Source organism: Pinus tabuliformis, chromosome 5_2 (assembly GCF_031772625.1).
Source record: "Pinus tabuliformis cultivar Carrire ecotype Pingquan chromosome 5_2, CPIR1, whole genome shotgun sequence".
NCBI classification, from domain to species: Eukaryota; Viridiplantae; Streptophyta; class Pinopsida; order Pinales; family Pinaceae; genus Pinus; species Pinus tabuliformis.
Window position 1 is genome coordinate 400,549,565 of NC_142306.1, and position 6,337 is coordinate 400,555,901.

Consider the following 6,337-nt stretch of genomic DNA (forward strand, 5'->3'; position numbering starts at 1 on the left):
ATTAGTTGAACAGGGCCAGCCAGGAGTCCTTGGAAATTTCCTGGCCACTGCTTTTTAGAGTCTTGGATGTGACGCATTGATCACAGGTAAAGCATTTAACCTGTATTCTTTGTCTTATGTATGGACTGTGATAGTGATAGTAATAACATGTGATAATGATGGTAACCTGTATTTTTTGTATTTTTGTCTTATGTGTGACGCATTGATCAAAGGTAAAGCATTTAACCTGTATTCTTTGTCTTATGTATGGACTGTGATAGTGATAGTAATAACATGTGATAATGATGGTAACCTGTATTTTTTGTCTTATGTATGGACTGTGATAGTGATAGTAATAATATGTGATAATGATAATAATAACACTCGTAAGAAGAATATTCACATTACCTATAATCTAACCACTTAACCTTTTTTTTCCCGCGGAAAAAAGCAACTTTTTATTATAAGAGAAAAAGTTTTGATCCAATTTTGCTTAAGCCACGCAGGGCTTAAAGAAGCTGTCACAGCTCGACCCGCAGGGAGCTTTTTAACTGAAGGTAGCCAGAGAGAGTCTTCCTCCAAAGAGGAGGATGTAGAACCAATTACATCGGGAAAAGAAACAACATATTCTGGAGTCTCCATTATGGAAAACAACTCCATTACAGTCATATAAAATAGTATCCATCAGCCCTGAGTTTATACAAAAATAGTAAGAGTCTGGAAACTGTGAACTAACAGCCGGTAGTATATGGAGCAGCAAAAGGAAATCAATATACAAAGAAATATATACAGCGTGATAAAGCAAAACTAATAATGAGCCGAAGACAAAAAGCGGAAACAAAAATGCTGGAGGAGATGCTACTGATCATAAGGAGGCAGGACAGATCTGAAGGACTGTCCCTGTATTATTTCTTCTATCGCCCAGCTGTCCGGATCCTGTAGAAGACCTGCCTTAGATAACTGATCGGCTTCTTCGTTCCTTTCCCTGTAGAAGGTTATGTAGAAGGTTATTAATTAAATTTAAAAATAAAGTTTTGAAAATTATTATTTAAATTATTTTCAATCTAATATGCATATTATGATTAGATTATTTATTTATTTATTTAAAAAAATGTAACTTTATTAATAAAAACAAATATAATAAATTAAATTTAGCTCTTATTTTTTATTAATATTTTTAGCTTCTTTTAATTTTTCTTTTTTTCTTCTTCTTAAAACCCTAATTTTCGCTCATTTATAAAACGATTCAAAATTACATTATGTGTTTACACCTTTAAGCCTATTTCAAGAAAAAGTTTTGAGTTCCTGTACTTTGAGCTAGCATGCTTCTTCTGAATACATTTTTCTTTATTTTAGAAATTTCAGAAAAAGCTATATAAATAATATTACTACAAAAATTGATAAAAATAATTTTTTCCACCCTTTGAAAAAACGGCATATGGATGGTAAGATTCTATGCATCTTTTATGTGAAGTGTTTATACAAAAAATTAAGACCTTTTAGGCTATATTATTTGTTTTATGTATATACTGTGATAATGATAGTACTCATAGGAGGAATATTCACACTACTAGATATACCAAAAGTCTTGATCCATAATTAAACTTTATTTTGAAAACTGTGAAACACTTAACATCATTACTTTAAAAATTTATCCATATTAAAACCAATACAATATCTAATCCATATTACACTGTGAAACACTTAACATCATTACTTTAAAAGTTTATCCCAAATCTAAAACAATTTAATTTATTTTACCAAATTTTGATTCAACAAATCGTGATTAATGCTTCTCACATTACAATGCAAATGTTGGTAGAGGGCAGCTTTTAAAATAATATCAGGCAACGTTAAAGGAAAGAATTTGGTAAGAGTTATAGGAAATTGGGTTAAAGGAAAGAATTTGGTAAGAGTTATAGGAAACTGGGTTAACATGGCGCATGGCTTTTTTCTTGAGTTTGAAGAGGTTTCCATTTACATAGATCAAGTTTGTCTCAGAAGATATTTAAAGAAAATTTGTAGTATAAAATAATTTGATTTCCTCATTGTTTTTTTGGATGATTTTTGAGCTTTATGTTTGAATAATCTAGTTTAGGAGATCTTATTGATATAATAAACAACAAATATAACAATGTGGAAAAAAATAGATAAACAATATCATTTCAAAATTATAAAATTTCATAATAATTTCATAAGGTAAACGAAATTATATATAGGATTAAAAAAAAAAATCTTCGTATTTTGAGGAATTTTAAAGACACTAATTATTTTTATTGGAAAATTTGTTGGACTTTTATGCTTTTAAATAGGCTACATTAAAGAAGAATACTATGAGAAAAGCCATAAATTTTGAGAGAATTCAATAATTTAATTTAATATTATAAATTTTATGTGTTAAAATTATAATTATAATTATTAATTTTATTTTTTTATTTGTATACTTCTAATTATGCATTGATTTGAGTTTTTTATTATTTTATTTTATTTTTATTTGTCTACAATTTGACCAAGTCAAAATATTTACAAGACAATATTACAACATCTAATCTATACTAAGTTGAAATGCGCACATAATAATAATAATAATTTAAAATTATAATCAATTTAAATAATTTGTTAAATAAATAATTTTATTTTAAAATTATATATATATATATATATATATATATGATTAAAAAAGGAAGAAGCACATTTTAAATTATTAAAAAAATACATTTTTTAAAAATTAAACTATATTTTAAAAATTAACTCATACAATAAACTTAACGACTTTACCAATAAAGTTTAAACTTATATTCTCAATTAACCAAGAGAACCTTTATTCCTATTTAAAGCCAAAGTGGTTCCCAAACCAATTGCCTTTGGTGAGACTTTTTGGAAGCTTTTCCACTAGTTTTTTCCGGTCTAATTTCTCTAAAATCCGGCACGAATTTATTGAAGTCACAAGCTTGATGGGTAACAACTGCACAATCTAAGTGTCCTAAAAGATTTTTTAAGGCATTGAATCCATAAATACAGTGAAAAAGCAATTTTAAATAACACAAATAAAAAAATCACAAGTTTGATGGGTAACAACTGCAAAATCTAAGTGCCCTATGGGTTTTTTAGGGTGTTGAATCTGCATATACAATCAAAAAACCAGTTTAAATAACACAAATCAAGATTTCACCTCAAAACTTTCCGCCAGATTCCAACACTAGAAAGTCCAAAAAGTCACACTAAAAACAACTTCATTTCCAAGTCCTTTCCTGTATATCAAGCTAGTATTTTAATCACCCACTTTTTGAAGATAAACATCATCTATGTTTTTCACCCAATTTTCAAAGATAAACTTCATATATGTTTTCATGTACGTTATAATTATGATGCCTTTGATGTATGTTATAATTGAAATTTATGGTGGTGTTTCATATATAGGTTTGGGCATTAACCTTTTGTAAATGAGATGACTGACAAGTTTGGAGAAAATTGACATTGTAGTTATTTTATTAATTTTATTTTATATTTTGATAATGCAGTTGTAATGTAATTAATTTTCTTAAAAATTATTTAAAGAGGTAGATTTGTATAAAGAAATGATGCATTGAAATTTTACAAGGAAAATGATTGTATTAGTATGAAGAATTGAATGCATTGTATGTGGAGTATGTTTAGGAGTTATAGAGGTTTTCAAACATGATCAAATGGAAGGAAATTGATGGATCATCTATTATATTCATGAAATTATAAGTGAGAATGGATGTTTCTTGGTATGATTTTGTAAAAATATAATCAATGATGTTGTTGCAAGCTAGTTGGTTCAATGTCCAAGCCATAAATTCTAACATGAATGAAATATTACTAGCATAAGTCAAAGACACCACATAAAAAATGCAACCTGAATTGGAGCAAATGTTGAGATTGAGGAGGATTGACGATAATGCAGGAAAATTTGTTGTTTGGTATGTAAACCAAAGATGTCGCATTAAGGAGGAACAACACTACTCACTCTAAAAATTTAAAGAAAAGTTGAGACCCTTGTTGGGGTAGAAACATTTGTCGATAAATGTGAGTTGAGCTAGATAAAGTGACACCCTAAAAAAACAAAATACACATAAAATCAACTCGACCCAATTAGATTGTTGCATAGTTCTATGAAATAAGAGAACGTCGCAATAACCACTTAAACTAGTACTGGAAAAAGTTACATAGATGATGCTACCAGAACTTCTAGATGGTTTGCTTGGTGGTATGGATGTCAAATAGAGTTATTTCAGTATAAACACAATTTGAAGTTGTTATTCCCTTTAAGAGTCTTCATGATATTGAAAAAGGAGAACTAAGTCATCAAGTGATCTTGATTGTGAAATGGATATTACTATACAATCGAAGAAAAAAAGAGAGCCCATGTATGAAGTTGGCATCAATTAAAATAATTTGGATAAAGAACAACTCTTATACTTCTTATAAGATTTTTACATGTGTTATCTTAAATTATTATATTTTAACTTAGAACTCCATATAAAATATATGGACATTGTTTCATCCCTTGAACTTAATTGAATTTTAAATGTGATTGATCGTGTAGTTTTTCAATGTTATTTTTTACTTGTTAGTGTTATAGCTTCTTTCTACCCATTTGTTTTTGTCTTGAAATCATTCCATGTTCTAGGGTTTTTATTTATTTATTTGTTTATTTTATGTAGAAATGCTAATTTTTGTTGTATTATCAACCCGTTATTTCTTGTTTCTATCCATTTGTTTTATTATGTATTGAAATCATTCGATGTTCTAGGCATTGTTTTTTATGCACCAATGTTGATTTTTGTTTTTATTGGACACCTAATCCTCTAAGCGTTGTGTGGAAGTTGAATGGCCAAAGGGAGTCCAAGAGACCGCTTGGAATATGAATCCAAGGGTCACACCATGTACTATAAATGTATATCATGTTGTTGGGAACGGGATCCCCTAAGGACAGTTTTGGGTCTAAAATCCCATGTTTTGGGTCAATTGTGTAATAAAGTTGTAAAGTCTCCGCATTTTGTGGTCGCGGAGCGCGAAGGTGTCAAGAGTTATAAAGGGTTGTCCGCCCTTGTATTGTAAAGTGTAAAGTCAGCTGTAAAGATCCACCCATGGTCTACGGACCATGGGATGGTATAAAAAGGAGCTAAGTAAGTAAGCTCTAAGTATTTTAGTTGTAGTTTCAAGAATGAAGTGAAGAGTCTTGGTAGAGAAGTCTAAGTGTTTAGGTCTTAGCGTAGGTAGAGGCTCTGTAGCTGAGTGCATAGGGGCCTAGGGTGGAAGTTCGCAGCTGAGTGCGCGGACCCCTACAGCGGTGTGCGCAGGGCGAATAGAGTCTGTAATAATATGAAGATATCAATAAAGAGAAGTATTCTGCAAATTCTGTGTATTTATTTCCTGTTAATGCATTAGGTTATATTGCGTTTTGTGTTTCATTTACAATTTTTATGTGATGCGCGAATGTATGTGATTATATTAGTTAATTGAATGCAAGTAAGAATATCAGTTTACGTGGAGCTAACTGTGATTTTTTAGTAAGATAAGTAAAACACATAAGATAACTTGGGAACTTGTACAATTCGTTGTCATAGCAGCACGAAAGTACCTGGACTACATGTTAAGGCTGCACGAAGGTCAATCGTACACCTTTGCGGGGTACTGAAGGGCAAAATAAAGGGCTAGACTGATAGAGCCCTAAAGCTTAGTGACTTGCACGAAAGTAGGAATAGAGGGTATAACCCTACATCACGACCATCTCAGGGTGTGGAAACTTGGTTCCAACATCTCCCCATACTGCTTCGGGTGAGACTTCAGTTCGCGCTCCGTGCGCTGATGCCGAAAGGGCCAGTAGTGTAGGGATTTGTTTGGCTAACTAATGCTAAACCTGGGTTAGGCCCCACACAACCAACAAATGGTTCCGTTACCAGGACCAGAATTTACATGTTAGAAAATTATATATATACAGAGCAATGGAACACATAAAATATTACAGAAACATAAACATAGAAAATGCATAAAACACGAGAGACACAAATATACGTGGTTCACCCAGTTTGGGCTATGTCCATGGAGAAACAGCCAGTCCTTTTTTTATTATATTATCAAGCAAACTGAAAGAGATACGACCTACAACAGATCCGCTGTAATTCCCTCTTCGCTCTCAATCTCCTCTCTTTTCTTCTCTCAGAATACAGATCTACATAGACGCAATACAATTCCCTCATATATAGTGAGGGTTTGCCTTCTAGGGCAAAAAACCCTAAATTAAACATAACTTCTACCGTCAGATCATCCACCTAATGAACAACCTAGATTGACTAGAAATTACTAGAATTTTACAAGGCAATTTTACATC